The sequence below is a fragment of the Chiloscyllium plagiosum genome, unplaced genomic scaffold (genome assembly GCF_037043375.1).
Source record: "Chiloscyllium plagiosum isolate Xiang-an unplaced genomic scaffold, Cpla_swu_hap1 HiC_scaffold_5, whole genome shotgun sequence".
Classification (NCBI taxonomy): domain Eukaryota; kingdom Metazoa; phylum Chordata; class Chondrichthyes; order Orectolobiformes; family Hemiscylliidae; genus Chiloscyllium; species Chiloscyllium plagiosum.
The window spans coordinates 138,589,947-138,610,716 of record NW_028270143.1 but is presented as its reverse complement, the minus strand read 5'-3'; the positions used below and the strand labels follow the sequence as shown (position 1 = coordinate 138,610,716).

General features: G+C 48.7%; 1 protein-coding gene and 2 non-coding genes across 3 annotated transcripts in view; all 3 read left to right on the top strand.

The window, feature by feature from the left end:
• The window catches only part of LOC148150048 (microtubule-actin cross-linking factor 1, isoforms 6/7-like), a 374,112-nt gene that overhangs the window by 35,220 nt on the left and 318,122 nt on the right, over nt 1-20,770 (top strand). The window lies entirely within an intron of this gene.
• On the top strand, nt 5,952-6,142 carry LOC148150059 (U2 spliceosomal RNA). Its single transcript, XR_015757314.1, has one exon. It is a non-coding gene; the product is annotated as a U2 spliceosomal RNA (small nuclear RNA).
• LOC148150058 (U2 spliceosomal RNA) lies at nt 15,889-16,079 on the top strand. Its single transcript, XR_015757313.1, has one exon. It is a non-coding gene; the product is annotated as a U2 spliceosomal RNA (small nuclear RNA).

Genomic DNA, 20,770 nt, shown 5'->3' with positions numbered 1-20,770 from the left:
ACAGTGACCACAATTCGGTGACTTTTACTCTCGCGATGGAGAGGGATAAGTGTGCACTACAGGGCAAGAGTTATAGCTGGGGGCAGGGAAATTATGATGCGGTGAGGCATGACTTAGGATGTGTGGCTTGGAAAAGTAAGCTTCAAGACAAGGGCGTAACTGATATGTGGAGCTTGTTCAAGGAGCAACTATTGAGTGTCCTTGATAAGTATGTACCCGTCAGGCAGGGAGGAAAGGGTCGTGTGAGGGAGCCGTGGTTTAATAAGGAATTGGAATCCCTTGTTAAATGGAAGAGGGCGGCCTATGTAAAGATGAGGCGTGAAGGTTCAATTGGGGCGATTGAGAGTTATACGGTAGCCAGGAAGGACCTGAAGAGAGAGCTAAGAGCAGCAAGGAGGGGACATGAAAGGGCCTTAGTTGGTAGGATTAGGGAAAACCCTAAGGCTTTCTATAGGTATGTCAGGAATAAAAGAATGACTAGGGTAGGAATAGGTCCAGTCAAGGATAGTAGTGGGAAGTTGCGTGTGGAGGCTGAAGAGATTGGGGAGACATTGAATGAATACTTTTCGTCAGTATTCAATCAGGAACAGGACATTGTTGTCAATGTGAGTACTGAGTCACAATTAAGTAGAATGGATGGCTTTGAGGTATGTAGAGAAGAGGTGTTGGAAATTCTGGAAAGGGTGAAAATAGATAGGTCCCCTGGGCCTGATGGCATTTATCCTAGGATTCTCCGGGAAGCAAGGGAGGAGATTGCAGAGCCATTGGCCTTGATTTTTATGTCCTCGTTGTCTACAGGAGTAGTGCCAGAAGATTGGAGGCTAGCAAATGTGGTTCCCTTGTTCAAGAAGGGGAGTAGGGATAACCCTAGTAACTATTGGCTGGTGAGTCTCACTTCTGTTGTGGGCAAAATCTTAGAGAGAATTCTTCGGGATAGGATTTATGAACATCTGGATAGGAATAATGTGATCAAGGATAGTCAGCATGGTTTTGTGAAGGGCAGGTCGTGCCTCACAAACCTTATTGAATTCTTTGAGAAGGTGACTAAGGAGGTGAACGAGGGGAAAGCGGTAGATGTGGTGTATATGGATTTTAGTAAGGCGTTTGATAAGGTTCCTCATGGTGGACTACTGCAAAAAACACGGAGGTATGGCATTGAGGGTGAGTTGGAGGTTTGGATTAGGAGTTGGCTGGCTGGAAGAAGACAGAGGGTAGTAGTTGATGGCAAAGGTTCATCTTGGAGTGCCGTCACTAGCGGTGTTCCGCAAGGATCTGTTTTGGGACCATTGCTGTTTGTCATTTTTATAAATGACCTGGAGGAGGGGTTAGAAGGTTGGGTGAGCAAGTTTGCGGATGATACGAAAGTCGGAGGAGTTGTAGACAGTGAGGAAGGATGTGGCAGGTTACAGCGGGATATAGATAAGCTGCAGAACTGGGCAGAAAGGTGGCAAATGGCGTTCAATGTAGCTAAGTGTGAGGTGATTCACTTTGGTAAGAGTAATAAAAAGATGGGGTACTGGGCTAATGGACGGATACTTGGTAGTGTGGATGAGCAGAGGGATCTTGGTGTCCATGTACACAGATCTTTGAAAGTTGCCACCCAGGTAAATAGTGCGGTGAAGAAGGCATATGGCGTACTGGCTTTTATTGGTAGAGGAATTGAGTTCCGGAGTACTGAGGTCATGTTGCAGTTGTATAAGACTCTGGTGCGTCCGCATCTGGAGTATTGTGTGCAGTTTTGGTCGCCATACTATAGGAAGGATGTGGAGGCACTGGAACGGGTGCAGAGGAGGTTTACCAGGATGTTGCCTGGTATGGTAGAAAGATCATATGAGGAAAGGCTGAGGCACTTGGGGTTGTTTTCATTGGAGAAAAGAAGGTTTAGGGGTGACTTGATAGAGGTGTACAAGATGATTAGGGGTTTAGATAGGGTCGACAGTGAGAATCTTTTTCCAAGGGGGCATAGCTTTAAATTAAGGGGGGGTAGGTATAGGACAGATGTTAGGGGTAGGTTCTTTACTCAGCGAGTCGTGAGTTCATGGAATGCCCTGCCAGTAGCAGTGGTGGACTCTCCCTCATTATGGGCATTTAAGCAGGCATTGGATAGGCATATGGAGGATAGTGGGCTAGTGTAGGTTAGGTGGGCTTGGATCGGCGCAACATCGAGGGCCGAAGGGCCTGTACTGCGCTGTATTCTTCTATGTTCTATGTTTAAGGCTCACCTTGTTAGACACGTGAACGGGAGGCGGAACGGCGGGACTGAAACCACGTCTGGGCAACAAGTAGCACGTCCAAACAAGGAGTAGGAATCGGCACAGGCTCGCTGGGCCCTGTGTTATCGACCCGACGTGCCAAAGTCTCCGGCCACGTGTATAACTTTGGTGAATTTCTGCAAATACCTTGTAGACGGGGCTGTGACAGGGACCTTATTGGGGTGTCGACGATAATGAGGGCCACGGCGGGCATTTTTGCTGAGTTTGCAGATGGCACAAAGATAGCGAGAGGGACAGGTAGTTTTGAGGAAACGGGCAGGCTGCAGAAGGGCGTGGAGATGAAGGGCGAGTGGGGAAAGAAGTGACCAAGTGTGCGGTTTTGCACTTTGGTAGCAAGAACAATCGGGTAGACGATTTTCTGAACGAGGGAAAGGCTTTGCAAATCTGAAGCGCTGAGGGTCTTGGGAGTCTTAGTTCCAGGTTGTTTCATGATTAACATGCAGGTTCATCCGATGGTTCGGAAGGCAAATGCAGTGTCGGCATTCATTTCAAGCGGGCGAGAAAAAAGGAGCAGAGACGTGCTGCTGAGGCTGCATCAGACTCTGGTCTGACCACAGGTGGAATATCGGGAGCAGTTTTGTGCCCTGTACCAAAGGAAGGGATGCGCTGGTGTTGGAGGGAGTCTAGAGAAGGTTTACAAGCGTGTTCCCCCTGGGGCTGAAGGGTTTGTCACACGAGGTCTCTGGGTCTATACCCGATGGTGTTTCGAAAGGTAAGGCGGGATCTGACTGAACCTTACAGGCTACTGGGAGGCCTGGTCAGAGTGGATGTGAAGAAGATTAGATTAGATTACATTACATTACAGTGTGGAAACAGGCCCTTCGACCCAACAAGTCCACACCGACCCGCCGAAGCGCAACCCACCCATACCCCTACATTTGCCCCTTACCTAACACTACGGGCAATTTAGCATGGCCAATTCACCTGACCTGCACATCTTTGGACTGTGGGAGGAAACCGGAGCACCCGGAGGAAACCCACGCAGGCACGGGGAGAACGTGCAAACTCCACACAGTCAGTCGCCTGAGGCGGGAATTGAACCCGATGATCCCACTAGTAGGCGAGACGAGGACCTGGAAGTACAGCCTCAGGGTGAAGGGTCGTCCCTTCAGGCTGAGATGAGGTTGCATTTAAGACAGAGATAGAGAGGTTCTTGATTATAAGGGGATCAAGGGTTGTGGGGAGAGGGCAGGAGAATCGGGGTTGAGAAACCTGTGAGCCACGACCGAATGGCGGAGCGTGGGCCGAATGGCCCGATTCTGCTCCTACGTCTTATGGGCCGTCAGACCTTCCGTGGTCTTGCGGTCATGACAGAAAGCAGTTGTTTCCCAGAGGGTGGCGGCGGTCTGGAATGCACTGCTTGGGAGGGTAGCGAGGCGGGGAACCTCAAAACCTTGAAAAACTACTTGGATGAGCACTGGAAATGTCATAACCTTTCCTGGCTACGGACCAAGTGCTGGAAAGTGGGACTAGAGCAGACTTAGAGTAGCTTTGTCAGTGCGGACTCGGAGGGCCAAAGGGCCTCTTCTGTACTGTGTGACTGTGTGGGGAAGCTTTCTGATTCCCATCTGTTGATTGAGGCCGCCCCATTGATGCTTCCTGATGCGGAGCAGCCGGATGGATCCAAGTGCGCATTGAAGGTGAGAGGGTGGCAGAGAGCTTCGGAGCCTCCGTCCGTTTGGTTCAGGTTTCGTCTCGTCCTGATGCAAGCATCGATGTACGTGCTCAGTGGCTACCAATAGAGTGAAGGTGCAGTTGATCACTGACTCCACGCGTGGTGCTGCAGGTTGTAATGTCTAGACGAAAACAGAACTCGCTGCACCCTTCGGGAGAAGGGTCACTGGACTCGAAAAAGCGTTAATTCTGCTTTTTCCCCACAGATGCTGAGGTTTTGCTTACTGGGTGTTTTGCTTTATTTTGCATTTTAGACCTTGCTTTTTGATTGCACAGCCACTATCAAACCATTAGCTTGCTGTTAGCGCTGCAATTAGCACTCTTGAATCTTGATTTGCAATTCTAAGGAAGCAGACCGAATTGGAATGTTTGGAGCCGAACCAATAAAGGCTGATTTGCTGTAAATTGATCTTCACATCCCCGCCCCGTCGTGCTATTCATTTGCACGAGGTGGGTTGGGGGATGGGAGTTCACACTTTCCAAGACAAGATGGATTAGTCTGTAAGAGGTACTGTTCGTAAAGGTGAGCGAGCCGAGATTTCCTGACAGTGAGATTTTTCGGTCAGAATTCGAACCTGCTCCAATCATTTGCCTTGTGGGGAGGCAGGGATTTTTCACATTGGTAACAGCTGAGATTTTTAGAACGTCGAACAGAGCAGCGCAACAACAGGCCCTTCGGCAACTGTGAGAAACAAAACTCACTCACAATTCAGCCTGAGACAAAGCCTTGGAAACAAGAACATTTAATTCTTTACGGCCTTGCAAGAACAGGCGTTTTGCTCAAGCAATCAGGCTAGCAAAAGCGCGCGAAAACAAAACATGTAAGCATTCTTATTCAGTTTGCAAGTTGCGGAATCACGCCTCCCTTTTCCCATCCTATCATAAGCCGATTACCTCACTCGTTTTTCTCTAATTTTCCTTATCTGACTACCCTGCTGTCCTTGTCCTTGTCTGTTACAGCCTGTCTGCTATTTTATCCAGTTCCCCTTATCATACTATAAGCTTATTGTGAAATGCCCCTACTGCTACTTTTGTGGTCAGCTACAACACTTTAAAGTTATTTCTTAGTTTACAACTATTTCTTAAACAAAAACCTCTATATTCGTTAAAATCTTAGCCTTAGGTATGCTGCAAGAATCCCGCGACCGTTTGTGTAATGTTCCCCTTCCCCTCCCCCCACAACACCCCGTCACCCATCTGCAAAAACAACATCTCTAACTGCATTTCTAATCTCCCACAAACTGTCAGGGACATTTAAGCTACTGCTCGGCGAGCACACGCTGGACGGCAGTAAATTGAGGGGTGTGTAGGTTAGGTTGATCTTAGATTAAGAAAACTGCTCGGCACGACATCGTGGGCCGAAGGGCCTGTACTGTGCAATGTTCTAACTGCAGGCACATCCACACACATCAAAGACATGGAGGGCTCGGCTGAATCTATTGCTTTCTTCTCTACGTGTCACGTTTCATCGAGGTAGCGTCCTAGGCCCAAGCATCTTCAGCGAGTGGTGAGAATATGCAGTGCACTGCCTGAGAGAGAGGGTGCTGGAGGCAGATTCAATGGTGACTTTGGTCGGAGGGTCGGATACTTATCTGAAGAGAGAATATTTGCTGCAGGGCGAGTGGGACTGGGGAAGTTGCTCGTGCAGAGAGCTGATGCAGACATGACAGGCTGAATGTATCATTCAATGCGTGCAGTTCTGCAGTTGGTTACCGCCTCCTCAAAAACGCTGTGCTGGTCACGTGAGAAGTCACGTAAGCTTAGCCCTGACCCACTTGATTGGTGAGATACTGACGATCTCTACATGACCATGAGACAGTGGTTCACTGACAGGGGAAAAAAAGCAACTGCTGTAAACGGACCTGCTGCTCTCGTTAGAAATCCTGGGAGGACTACGGCGACAGGGAAACTGTCAGCAGTGATCTACAAGTCTTTGAACAGAATCAAGCTGATTGAAAACATGGAGGACAAATGGGACTTGAGGCAGTCCGCGGTATTGTAGTTATCGCTTCTCGGCCTTTTGGCTAAGATCAAGTGTAGTATCTGTTCTTATCAGTTTAATATCTGATACGTCCCTTATCTGGGGACCATATATTAAATTGATTTTTGGAGCAGGGAGATGGAATAGGGGCTTGCTCCGTCCACTCCACGCATCGACCTGGTATTGCAGTACCTCCGGGAACGGTGCACCCCTCATCTATAAATCTAAAAACAGCTTCATGTTTATAACTCAGGCTTTCGGTGCTTTGTGTCTGCTGGATGGGTTTGAGTACCAAGTGCTTCATTTCTCACACCTCACATCCAACCGGGCGTGAGTCGATTCAAACTCGTCTGTTCTAAGGTGGCTGCTCAGCTCCCGCTCCCTATCCTTCTCTCGCCATCTCTGTCTCTTGCGCACCTTGACACTTGCTCTCAATGTCATCCCCTCGGACCCCTGCTGCGTGCTGCACCTTCCCGCCAACGCCGGGCCCCGATCACACCACATGGTGTCAGAATTTGGGAGTCGCAGCAACCGTAGCTGCCCACCAGCTTTTCATACTCGCGAGCGACATTTCAGAAAAACAAGAGAAGGTCAACTGTGCTACGTTGCTGCATGCTGCTGGGGATGAAGCTATCTCGGGGTTCAGTCGTTTTGATTTTGATGACTTGAAAGAGAGATTTCGAGAACACTGTGAGCTAGGACAAAAATCATCGGGACGTATTTAAGGCACATGCTTTTCATCAGACTGCAAGGGCAGGCGGAATCGATAGGTACGTATGTGACTGACCGGAAAAACGAGGCAAAGGACTGTGAGTTTCAGCCATTTTCCGATTCACGGAGCCGCGACAGAATCGTGTGTGCTATCACGAATGACTGAGTCAGAGGCAGGTTACTCAGAGAGTCAATTCTCACTGGGAAAAGCAAAGAGACAGCACTAACTCGACAACAGCACGTGAGAAAACGTAGAACAAACAAACCAATGTTTGCTGACCGGAACTGGCCTGGAAAGATAATAAGGCAGGTAGGAGCACTGCAGATTATCCGGCACCTGGGCTGTGTACGCAGGGACTGGCACAACACCCCCTTGCCTTCTTTTGCACTTAGAATGCTGCCAGTTCTGGCTGAGGCAGCAAAGTCAGTCTCACACAAGCAGCGTGTGCCAGCTGTCTGTGACAACAAATTCCAAAGACTCACAACCCTCTGAGAGAAGACGTTTCTCCTGATCTCACTCTTAAATTGGTGCCTCTTTATTCTGTTCAGTTCTAGACACTCCCATGAGGGAAAATGTCCTCTCAGCATTTACCCTGTCGAGCCACGTAAGAATCCAATATGTTTCAATAAGATTGTGTCTCATTCATTTAAACTCAGGATCTACACTCATCTGGAGGTAGGGTTTACCGGGCTCAGTTTTACTGAAAAGCTGACCTCCGGCTAGTTCAGCAAATAGGTCGTTGAGCAAAGGGAAAGGAAACCGCCTAGCACACACCAGCAGGTGAACTGTTGCAGCATGATATTGCGGCTCCGGCACTCAATCCCTCTACGAATGAAACCTAACAGCCTTCTTAACAGCACTATCCACTTGGGTGGCAACTTTCAGGGATCTATGTACATGGGACTCCAAGATCCCTCTGCACATCCACACTACCAAGAATCTTTCCATCGACCCAGTACTCTGCCTTCCTGTTATTCTTCCCAAAGTGCATCACCTCACATTTAGCTGCATTGAACTCCATTTGCCACCTCTCAGCCCAATTCTGCAGTTTATCCAAGTCCCCCTGCAACCTGTAACATTCTTCCACACTGACCACCACTCCACCGACTTTAGCGTCGTCTGCAAATTTACTAATCCATCCACCTATGTTATGCCTGCATCTAAGTCATTTATAAAAATGACAAACAGCAGTGGTCCCAAAACAGACCCTTGTGGCACACCACTAGTAACCGGACTCCAGGCTGAATATTTTCCATCAACCACCACCCGCTGCCTTCTTTCAGAAAGCCAGTTTCTAAGCCAAGCTGCTAAATCACCCTCAGTTCCATGCCTCTGCATTTTCTCCAACAGCCTACCACGTGGAACCTTATCAAAGGCTCCCGGCGTCCTGCTTCTCTATCCCATTGAAAACAATAGCGTGCTTCTTTAGAATTCTTGATCAGTCACTCTCAGAATCTTGACAAGTGATTGCCTTCGGCCCAGTTGAGTTTGATTCTGTCCAACCACATTCTTGCCCATAAAGCTCTAAGATTTCCTTTGTTGACGCGCAGGCTGTGTCTTCAGACTGACCGTATAACTGAACGTTCCCACCGTGAAAGCACCTGTGTGTGTTCCTCGCTCAGTTTCTGAAGGTTGCAGCGCAACGTGACTCAGCCGTATCAATGAAACCGGTGTCCACCTCCATTCTTACCGGTTTGCCGTTCAGTAAGGGAGCGACCGGGGCGTCGGCAGCTATCGCCAGTATCTGTAACAACAACACCTCATTGGTTTGTGCGCCTGGGCTTTTGTCTTCTTGCCCTTTTTGTACCATTTAGGATTTCTTCCTGTACTTTCGCTGCAGGTTATTGGTACTTTCTCCCCCGAGCGCACCCACTTAATATATTCTTTTTTAATGCTGCAGTTTCTGCACACAGCTTCTTTCCAGCAGCAATTTGCTGCTGCCTGACATGTGTTTCCACAGCAGTGGCAGTTTTGTGTCTGCGTTGGTGCTTGTCCCTGGGCCACCATTTTGTGAACTCTCAGCCACCATTTTGTGAGGTGTTGACCTTCCTTGGCTGCGAGTTCCATCACGGTTGCCATTCCCAGCACTTTCATTTAAGTGTAGTCACCTTTGCGTCAGTAATCTCTTCTGGATCGCTTCACATCTTACGGCAGGCTGCTACAAAAGGTAGAGTCTCGTGGGATCTGAGGTGAGTCGGCTAGCTGGATACAAAACCGACTCGGGGCGCATTTTTCGGAAAGGAGATCAGTAACTAGTGGCGTCCCGCAGGGCTCAGTGCTAGGACCTTTGTTGTTTGTGACGTGTAAATAAATGATCTGTACAAAGAGCTGTACAAAACTCCAGTTAGGCTACAATTGGGATATCGCGCGCAATGCTGTTCGGCACACTACCAGAAGGACGTGGATGCTTTGGAGAGGGTGCAGAGAAGGTTTACCAGCACGTTGCCTGCCCTGGAGCGCTTCTGCTGTGAGGAGAGATTGAATAAACTTGGATTGTCGTCACTGCAAAGACGGAAGCTGAGGGGCGACCTGATAGTGGTCGACAGCATACTGAGAGGCATCGAAAGGGTGGGGTGGCGAGTCAGTGGGTACAGGTTCACGGTGAGAGGGGGAAAGTGAGAAGGGAAAAGTGCGGGGAAAGGTTTTCACACAGAGGATGGTGGGTGCCTGGAACGCGTTGCCAGTCGAAGCGCTGGAAGCAGGCACATTAGGAACGTGGGTTGGTACATTAGGAACTTGCAGCGTGGGTTGGTACCTGGGACTTCGATGTTGTGGCTATTACGGAGACATGGGTAGAACAGGGACAGGATTGGCTGTTGCAGGTTCCAGGGTTTAAATGTTTTAGTAGGGTCAGAGGTGGGGGTAAAAGAGGGGGAGGTGTGGCATTGCTTGTCAAAGATAGTATTACAGCTGTGGAAAGGACGATGGATGAAGACTCGCCGTCTGAGGTAGTTTGGGCTGAGGTTAGGAATAGGAAAGGTGAGCTCACCCTGTTAGTAATTTTTTACAGGCCTCCTAATAGTCCTAGAAACGTAGAAGAAAGGATTGCGAGGATGATTCAAGAGAAGAGTGAAAGTAATAGGGTGGTTGTTATGGGGGACTTTAACTTTCCTGATATTGATTGGGAAAGCTATAGCTCAAGTTCGTTAGATGGGTCAGTGTTTGTCCAATGTGTGCAGGAGGGTTTCCTGACACAATATGTAGATAGGCCAACAAGAGGTGAGGCCATACTGGATTTGGTTCTGGGTAACGAACCAGGCCAGGTGTTAGAATTAGAGGTAGGTGAGCACTTTGGGGACAGTGACCACAATTCGGTGACTTTTACTCTCGCGATGGAGAGGGATAAGTGTGCACTACAGGGCAAGAGTTATAGCTGGGGGCAGGGAAATTATGATGCGGTGAGGCATGACTTAGGATGTGTGGCTTGGAAAAGTAAGCTTCAAGACAAGGGCGTAACTGATATGTGGAGCTTGTTCAAGGAGCAACTATTGAGTGTCCTTGATAAGTATGTACCCGTCAGGCAGGGAGGAAAGGGTCGTGTGAGGGAGCCGTGGTTTAATAAGGAATTGGAATCCCTTGTTAAATGGAAGAGGGCGGCCTATGTAAAGATGAGGCGTGAAGGTTCAATTGGGGCGATTGAGAGTTATACGGTAGCCAGGAAGGACCTGAAGAGAGAGCTAAGAGCAGCAAGGAGGGGACATGAAAGGGCCTTAGTTGGTAGGATTAGGGAAAACCCTAAGGCTTTCTATAGGTATGTCAGGAATAAAAGAATGACTAGGGTAGGAATAGGTCCAGTCAAAGATAGTAGTGGGAAGTTGCGTGTGGAGGCTGAAGAGATTGGGGAGACATTGAATGAATACTTTTCGTCAGTATTCAATCAGGAACAGGACATTGTTGTCAATGTGAGTACTGAGTCACAATTAAGTAGAATGGATGGCTTTGAGGTATGTAGAGAAGAGGTGTTGGAAATTCTGGAAAGGGTGAAAATAGATAAGTCCCCTGGGCCTGATGGCATTTATCCTAGGATTCTCCGGGAAGCAAGGGAGGAGATTGCAGAGCCATTGGCCTTGATTTTTATGTCCTCGTTGTCTACAGGAGTAGTGCCAGAAGATTGGAGGCTAGCAAATGTGGTTCCCTTGTTCAAGAAGGGGAGTAGGGATAACCCTAGTAACTATTGGCTGGTGAGTCTCACTTCTGTTGTGGGCAAAATCTTAGAGAGAATTCTTCGGGATAGGATTTATGAACATCTGGATAGGAATAATGTGATCAAGGATAGTCAGCATGGTTTTGTGAAGGGCAGGTCGTGCCTCACAAACCTTATTGAATTCTTTGAGAAGGTGACTAAGGAGGTGAACGAGGGGAAAGCGGTAGATGTGGTGTATATGGATTTTAGTAAGGCGTTTGATAAGGTTCCTCATGGTGGACTACTGCAAAAAACACGGAGGTATGGCATTGAGGGTGAGTTGGAGGTTTGGATTAGGAGTTGGCTGGCTGGAAGAAGACAGAGGGTAGTAGTTGATGGCAAAGGTTCATCTTGGAGTGCCGTCACTAGCGGTGTTCCGCAAGGATCTGTTTTGGGACCATTGCTGTTTGTCATTTTTATAAATGACCTGGAGGAGGGGTTAGAAGGTTGGGTGAGCAAGTTTGCGGATGATACGAAAGTCGGAGGAGTTGTAGACAGTGAGGAAGGATGTGGCAGGTTACAGCGGGATATAGATAAGCTGCAGAACTGGGCAGAAAGGTGGCAAATGGCGTTCAATGTAGCTAAGTGTGAGGTGATTCACTTTGGTAAGAGTAATAAAAAGATGGGGTACTGGGCTAATGGACGGATACTTGGTAGTGTGGATGAGCAGAGGGATCTTGGTGTCCATGTACACAGATCTTTGAAAGTTGCCACCCAGGTAAATAGTGCGGTGAAGAAGGCATATGGCGTACTGGCTTTTATTGGTAGAGGAATTGAGTTCCGGAGTACTGAGGTCATGTTGCAGTTGTATAAGACTCTGGTGCGTCCGCATCTGGAGTATTGTGTGCAGTTTTGGTCGCCATACTATAGGAAGGATGTGGAGGCACTGGAACGGGTGCAGAGGAGGTTTACCAGGATGTTGCCTGGTATGGTAGAAAGATCATATGAGGAAAGGCTGAGGCACTTGGGGTTGTTTTCATTGGAGAAAAGAAGGTTTAGGGGTGACTTGATAGAGGTGTACAAGATGATTAGGGGTTTAGATAGGGTCGACAGTGAGAATCTTTTTCCAAGGGGGCATAGCTTTAAATTAAGGGGGGGTAGGTATAGGACAGATGTTAGGGGTAGGTTCTTTACTCAGCGAGTCGTGAGTTCATGGAATGCCCTGCCAGTAGCAGTGGTGGACTCTCCCTCATTATGGGCATTTAAGCAGGCATTGGATAGGCATATGGAGGATAGTGGGCTAGTGTAGGTTAGGTGGGCTTGGATCGGCGCAACATCGAGGGCCGAAGGGCCTGTACTGCGCTGTATTCTTCTATGTTCTATGTTTAAGGCTCACCTTGTTAGACACGTGAACGGGAGGCGGAACGGCGGGACTGAAACCACGTCTGGGCAACAAGTAGCACGTCCAAACAAGGAGTAGGAATCGGCACAGGCTCGCTGGGCCCTGTGTTATCGACCCGACGTGCCAAAGTCTCCGGCCACGTGTATAACTTTGGTGAATTTCTGCAAATACCTTGTAGACGGGGCTGTGACAGGGACCTTATTGGGGTGTCGACGATAATGAGGGCCACGGCGGGCATTTTTGCTGAGTTTGCAGATGGCACAAAGATAGCGAGAGGGTCAGGTAGTTTTGAGGAAACGGGCAGGCTGCAGAAGGGCGTGGAGATGAAGGGCGAGTGGGGAAAGAAGTGACCAAGTGTGCGGTTTTGCACTTTGGTAGCAAGAACAATCGGGTAGACGATTTTCTGAACGAGGGAAAGGCTTTGCAAATCTGAAGCGCTGAGGGTCTTGGGAGTCTTAGTTCCAGGTTGTTTCATGATTAACATGCAGGTTCATCCGATGGTTCGGAAGGCAAATGCAGTGTCGGCATTCATTTCAAGCGGGCGAGAAAAAAGGAGCAGAGACGTGCTGCTGAGGCTGCATCAGACTCTGGTCTGACCACAGGTGGAATATCGGGAGCAGTTTTGTGCCCTGTACCAAAGGAAGGGATGCGCTGGTGTTGGAGGGAGTCTAGAGAAGGTTTACAAGCGTGTTCCCCCTGGGGCTGAAGGGTTTGTCACACGAGGTCTCTGGGTCTATACCCGATGGTGTTTCGAAAGGTAAGGCGGGATCTGACTGAACCTTACAGGCTACTGGGAGGCCTGGTCAGAGTGGATGTGAAGAAGATTAGATTAGATTACATTACATTACAGTGTGGAAACAGGCCCTTCGACCCAACAAGTCCACACCGACCCGCCGAAGCGCAACCCACCCATACCCCTACATTTGCCCCTTACCTAACACTACGGGCAATTTAGCATGGCCAATTCACCTGACCTGCACATCTTTGGACTGTGGGAGGAAACCGGAGCACCCGGAGGAAACCCACGCAGGCACGGGGAGAACGTGCAAACTCCACACAGTCAGTCGCCTGAGGCGGGAATTGAACCCGATGATCCCACTAGTAGGCGAGACGAGGACCTGGAAGTACAGCCTCAGGGTGAAGGGTCGTCCCTTCAGGCTGAGATGAGGTTGCATTTAAGACAGAGATAGAGAGGTTCTTGATTATAAGGGGATCAAGGGTTGTGGGGAGAGGGCAGGAGAATCGGGGTTGAGAAACCTGTGAGCCACGACCGAATGGCGGAGCGTGGGCCGAATGGCCCGATTCTGCTCCTACGTCTTATGGGCCGTCAGACCTTCCGTGGTCTTGCGGTCATGACAGAAAGCAGTTGTTTCCCAGAGGGTGGCGGCGGTCTGGAATGCACTGCTTGGGAGGGTAGCGAGGCGGGGAACCTCAAAACCTTGAAAAACTACTTGGATGAGCACTGGAAATGTCATAACCTTTCCTGGCTACGGACCAAGTGCTGGAAAGTGGGACTAGAGCAGACTTAGAGTAGCTTTGTCAGTGCGGACTCGGAGGGCCAAAGGGCCTCTTCTGTACTGTGTGACTGTGTGGGGAAGCTTTCTGATTCCCATCTGTTGATTGAGGCCGCCCCATTGATGCTTCCTGATGCGGAGCAGCCGGATGGATCCAAGTGCGCATTGAAGGTGAGAGGGTGGCAGAGAGCTTCGGAGCCTCCGTCCGTTTGGTTCAGGTTTCGTCTCGTCCTGATGCAAGCATCGATGTACGTGCTCAGTGGCTACCAATAGAGTGAAGGTGCAGTTGATCACTGACTCCACGCGTGGTGCTGCAGGTTGTAATGTCTAGACGAAAACAGAACTCGCTGCACCCTTCGGGAGAAGGGTCACTGGACTCGAAAAAGCGTTAATTCTGCTTTTTCCCCACAGATGCTGAGGTTTTGCTTACTGGGTGTTTTGCTTTATTTTGCATTTTAGACCTTGCTTTTTGATTGCACAGCCACTATCAAACCATTAGCTTGCTGTTAGCGCTGCAATTAGCACTCTTGAATCTTGATTTGCAATTCTAAGGAAGCAGACCGAATTGGAATGTTTGGAGCCGAACCAATAAAGGCTGATTTGCTGTAAATTGATCTTCACATCCCCGCCCCGTCGTGCTATTCATTTGCACGAGGTGGGTTGGGGGATGGGAGTTCACACTTTCCAAGACAAGATGGATTAGTCTGTAAGAGGTACTGTTCGTAAAGGTGAGCGAGCCGAGATTTCCTGACAGTGAGATTTTTCGGTCAGAATTCGAACCTGCTCCAATCATTTGCCTTGTGGGGAGGCAGGGATTTTTCACATTGGTAACAGCTGAGATTTTTAGAACGTCGAACAGAGCAGCGCAACAACAGGCCCTTCGGCAACTGTGAGAAACAAAACTCACTCACAATTCAGCCTGAGACAAAGCCTTGGAAACAAGAACATTTAATTCTTTACGGCCTTGCAAGAACAGGCGTTTTGCTCAAGCAATCAGGCTAGCAAAAGCGCGCGAAAACAAAACATGTAAGCATTCTTATTCAGTTTGCAAGTTGCGGAATCACGCCTCCCTTTTCCCATCCTATCATAAGCCGATTACCTCACTCGTTTTTCTCTAATTTTCCTTATCTGACTACCCTGCTGTCCTTGTCCTTGTCTGTTACAGCCTGTCTGCTATTTTATCCAGTTCCCCTTATCATACTATAAGCTTATTGTGAAATGCCCCTACTGCTACTTTTGTGGTCAGCTACAACACTTTAAAGTTATTTCTTAGTTTACAACTATTTCTTAAACAAAAACCTCTATATTCGTTAAAATCTTAGCCTTAGGTATGCTGCAAGAATCCCGCGACCGTTTGTGTAATGTTCCCCTTCCCCTCCCCCCACAACACCCCGTCACCCATCTGCAAAAACAACATCTCTAACTGCATTTCTAATCTCCCACAAACTGTCAGGGACATTTAAGCTACTGCTCGGCGAGCACACGCTGGACGGCAGTAAATTGAGGGGTGTGTAGGTTAGGTTGATCTTAGATTAAGAAAACTGCTCGGCACGACATCGTGGGCCGAAGGGCCTGTACTGTGCAATGTTCTAACTGCAGGCACATCCACACACATCAAAGACATGGAGGGCTCGGCTGAATCTATTGCTTTCTTCTCTACGTGTCACGTTTCATCGAGGTAGCGTCCTAGGCCCAAGCATCTTCAGCGAGTGGTGAGAATATGCAGTGCACTGCCTGAGAGAGAGGGTGCTGGAGGCAGATTCAATGGTGACTTTGGTCGGAGGGTCGGATACTTATCTGAAGAGAGAATATTTGCTGCAGGGCGAGTGGGACTGGGGAAGTTGCTCGTGCAGAGAGCTGATGCAGACATGACAGGCTGAATGTATCATTCAATGCGTGCAGTTCTGCAGTTGGTTACCGCCTCCTCAAAAACGCTGTGCTGGTCACGTGAGAAGTCACGTAAGCTTAGCCCTGACCCACTTGATTGGTGAGATACTGACGATCTCTACATGACCATGAGACAGTGGTTCACTGACAGGGGAAAAAAAGCAACTGCTGTAAACGGACCTGCTGCTCTCGTTAGAAATCCTGGGAGGACTACGGCGACAGGGAAACTGTCAGCAGTGATCTACAAGTCTTTGAACAGAATCAAGCTGATTGAAAACATGGAGGACAAATGGGACTTGAGGCAGTCCGCGGTATTGTAGTTATCGCTTCTCGGCCTTTTGGCTAAGATCAAGTGTAGTATCTGTTCTTATCAGTTTAATATCTGATACGTCCCTTATCTGGGGACCATATATTAAATTGATTTTTGGAGCAGGGAGATGGAATAGGGGCTTGCTCCGTCCACTCCACGCATCGACCTGGTATTGCAGTACCTCCGGGAACGGTGCACCCCTCATCTATAAATCTAAAAACAGCTTCATGTTTATAACTCAGGCTTTCGGTGCTTTGTGTCTGCTGGATGGGTTTGAGTACCAAGTGCTTCATTTCTCACACCTCACATCCAACCGGGCGTGAGTCGATTCAAACTCGTCTGTTCTAAGGTGGCTGCTCAGCTCCCGCTCCCTATCCTTCTCTCGCCATCTCTGTCTCTTGCGCACCTTGACACTTGCTCTCAATGTCATCCCCTCGGACCCCTGCTGCGTGCTGCACCTTCCCGCCAACGCCGGGCCCCGATCACACCACATGGTGTCAGAATTTGGGAGTCGCAGCAACCGTAGCTGCCCACCAGCTTTTCATACTCGCGAGCGACATTTCAGAAAAACAAGAGAAGGTCAACTGTGCTACGTTGCTGCATGCTGCTGGGGATGAAGCTATCTCGGGGTTCAGTCGTTTTGATTTTGATGACTTGAAAGAGAGATTTCGAGAACACTGTGAGCTAGGACAAAAATCATCGGGACGTATTTAAGGCACATGCTTTTCATCAGACTGCAAGGGCAGGCGGAATCGATAGGTACGTATGTGACTGACCGGAAAAACGAGGCAAAGGACTGTGAGTTTCAGCCATTTTCCGATTCACGGAGCCGCGACAGAATCGTGTGTGCTATCACGAATGACTGAGTCAGAGGCAGGTTACTCAGAGAGTCAATTCTCACTGGGAAAAGCAAAGAGACAGCACTAACTCGACAACAGCACGTGAGAAAACGTAGAACAAACAAACCAATGTTTGCTGACCGGAACTGGCCTGGAAAGATAATAAGGCAGGTAGGAGCACTGCAGATTATCCGGCACCTGGGCTGTGTACGCAGGGACTGGCACAACACCCCCTTGCCTTCTTTTGCACTTAGAATGCTGCCAGTTCTGGCTGAGGCAGCAAAGTCAGTCTCACACAAGCAGCGTGTGCCAGCTGTCTGTGACAACAAATTCCAAAGACTCACAACCCTCTGAGAGAAGACGTTTCTCCTGATCTCACTCTTAAATTGGTGCCTCTTTATTCTGTTCAGTTCTAGACACTCCCATGAGGGAAAATGTCCTCTCAGCATTTACCCTGTCGAGCCACGTAAGAATCCAATATGTTTCAATAAGATTGTGTCTCATTCATTTAAACTCAGGATCTACACTCATCTGGAGGTAGGGTTTACCGGGCTCAGTTTTACTGAAAAGCTGACCTCCGGCTAGTTCAGCAAATAGGTCGTTGAGCAAAGGGAAAGGAAACCGCCTAGCACACACCAGCAGGTGAACTGTTGCAGCATGATATTGCGGCTCCGGCACTCAATCCCTCTACGAATGAAACCTAACAGCCTTCTTAACAGCACTATCCACTTGGGTGGCAACTTTCAGGGATCTATGTACATGGGACTCCAAGATCCCTCTGCACATCCACACTACCAAGAATCTTTCCATCGACCCAGTACTCTGCCTTCCTGTTATTCTTCCCAAAGTGCATCACCTCACATTTAGCTGCATTGAACTCCATTTGCCACCTCTCAGCCCAATTCTGCAGTTTATCCAAGTCCCCCTGCAACCTGTAACATTCTTCCACACTGACCACCACTCCACCGACTTTAGCGTCGTCTGCAAATTTACTAATCCATCCACCTATGTTATGCCTGCATCTAAGTCATTTATAAAAATGACAAACAGCAGTGGTCCCAAAACAGACCCTTGTGGCACACCACTAGTAACCGGACTCCAGGCTGAATATTTTCCATCAACCACCACCCGCTGCCTTCTTTCAGAAAGCCAGTTTCTAAGCCAAGCTGCTAAATCACCCTCAGTTCCATGCCTCTGCATTTTCTCCAACAGCCTACCACGTGGAACCTTATCAAAGGCTCCCGGCGTCCTGCTTCTCTATCCCATTGAAAACAATAGCGTGCTTCTTTAGAATTCTTGATCAGTCACTCTCAGAATCTTGACAAGTGATTGCCTTCGGCCCAGTTGAGTTTGATTCTGTCCAACCACATTCTTGCCCATAAAGCTCTAAGATTTCCTTTGTTGACGCGCAAGCTGTGTCTTCAGACTGACCGTATAACTGAACGTTCCCACCGTGAAAGCACCTGTGTGTGTTCCTCGCTCAGTTTCTGAAGGTTGCAGCGCAACGTGACTCAGCCGTATCAATGAAACCGGTGTCCACCTCCATTCTTACCGGTTTGCCGTTCAGTAAGGGAGCGACCGGGGCGTCGGCAGCTATCGCCAGTATCTGTAACAACAACACCTCATTGGTTTGTGCGCCTGGGCTTTTGTCTTCTTGCCCTTTTTGTACCATTTAGGATTTCTTCCTGTACTTTCGCTGCAGGTTATTGGTACTTTCTCCCCCGAGCGCACCCACTTAATATATTCTTTTTTAATGCTGCAGTTTCTGCACACAGCTTCTTTCCAGCAGCAATTTGCTGCTGCCTGACATGTGTTTCCACAGCAGTGGCAGTTTTGTGTCTGCGTTGGTGCTTGTCCCTGGGCCACCATTTTGTGAACTCTCAGTCACCATTTTGTGAGGTGTTGACCTTCCTTGGCTGCGAGTTCCATCACGGTTGCCATTCCCAGCACTTTCATTTAAGTGTAGTCACCTTTGCGTCAGTAATCTCTTCTGGATCGCTTCACATCTTACGGCAGGCTGCTACAAAAGGTAGAGTCTCGTGGGATCTGAGGTGAGTCGGCTAGCTGGATACAAAACCGACTCGGGGCGCATTTTTCGGAAAGGAGATCAGTAACTAGTGGCGTCCCGCAGGGCTCAGTGCTAGGACCTTTGTTGTTTGTGACGTGTAAATAAATGATCTGTACAAAGAGCTGTACAAAACTCCAGTTAGGCTACAATTGGGATATCGCGCGCAATGCTGTTCGGCACACTACCAGAAGGACGTGGATGCTTTGGAGAGGGTGCAGAGAAGGTTTACCAGCACGTTGCCTGCCCTGGAGCGCTTCTGCTGTGAGGAGAGATTGAATAAACTTGGATTGTCGTCACTGCAAAGACGGAAGCTGAGGGGCGACCTGATAGTGGTCGACAGCATACTGAGAGGCATCGAAAGGGTGGGGTGGCGAGTCAGTGGGTACAGGTTCACGGTGAGAGGGGGAAAGTGAGAAGGGAAAAGTGCGGGGAAAGGTTTTCACACAGAGGATGGTGGGTGCCTGGAACGCGTTGCCAGTCGAAGCGCTGGAAGCAGGCACATTAGGAACGTGGGTTGGTACATTAGGAACTTGCAGCGTGGGTTGGTACCTGGGACTTCGATGTTGTGGCTATTACGGAGACATGGGTAGAACAGGGACAGGATTGGCTGTTGCAGGTTCCAGGGTTTAAATGTTTTAGTAGGGTCAGAGGTGGGGGTAAAAGAGGGGGAGGTGTGGCATTGCTTGTCAAAGATAGTATTACAGCTGTGGAAAGGACGATGGATGAAGACTCGCCGTCTGAGGTAGTTTGGGCTGAGGTTAGGAATAGGAAAGGTGAGCTCACCCTGTTAGTAATTTTTTACAGGCCTCCTAATAGTCCTAGAAACGTAGAAGAAAGGATTGCGAGGATGATTCAAGAGAAGAGTGAAAGTAATAGGGTGGTTGTTATGGGGGACTTTAACTTTCCTGATATTGATTGGGAAAGCTATAGCTCAAGTTCGTTAGATGGGTCAGTGTTTGTCCAATGTGTGCAGGAGGGTTTCCTGACACAATATGTAGATAGGCCAACAAGAGGTGAGGCCATACTGGATTTGGTTCTGGGTAACGAACCAGGCCAGGTGTTAGAATTAGAGGTAGGTGAGCACTTTGGGGACAGTGACCACAATTCGGTGACTTTTACTCTCGCGATGGAGAGGGATAAGTGTGCACTACAGGGCAAGAGTTATAGCTGGGGGCAGGGAAATTATGATGCGGTGAGGCATGACTTAGGATGTGTGGCTTGGAAAAGTAAGCTTCAAGACAAGGGCGTAACTGATATGTGGAGCTTGTTCAAGGAGCAACTATTGAGTGTCCTTGATAAGTATGTACCCGTCAGGCAGGGAGGAAAGGGTCGTGTGAGGGAGCCGTGGTTTAATAAGGAATTGGAATCCCTTGTTAAATGGAAGAGGGCGGCCTATGTAAAGATGAGGCGTGAAGGTTCAATTGGGGCGATTGAGAGTTATACGGTAGCCAGGAAGGACCTGAAGAGAGAGCTAAGAGCAGCAAGGAGGGGACATGAAAGGGCCTTAGTTGGTAGGATTAGGGAAAACCCTAAGGCTTTCTATAGGTATGTCAGGAATAAAAGAATGACTAGGGTAGGAATAGGTCCAGTCAAGGATAGTAGTGGGAAGTTGCGTGTGGAGGCTGAAGAGATTGGGGAGACATTGAATGAATACTTTTCGTCAGTATTCAATCAGGAACAGGACATTGTTGTCAATGTGAGTACTGAGTCACAATTAAGTAGAATGGATGGCTTTGAGGTATGTAGAGAAGAGGTGTTGGAAATTCTGGAAAGGGTGAAAATAGATAAGTCCCCTGGGCCTGATGGCATTTATCCTAGGATTCTCCGGGAAGCAAGGGAGGAGATTGCAGAGCCATTGGCCTTGATTTTTATGTCCTCGTTGTCTACAGGAGTAGTGCCAGAAGATTGGAGGCTAGCAAATGTGGTTCCCTTGTTCAAGAAGGGGAGTAGGGATAACCCTAGTAACTATTGGCTGGTGAGTCTCACT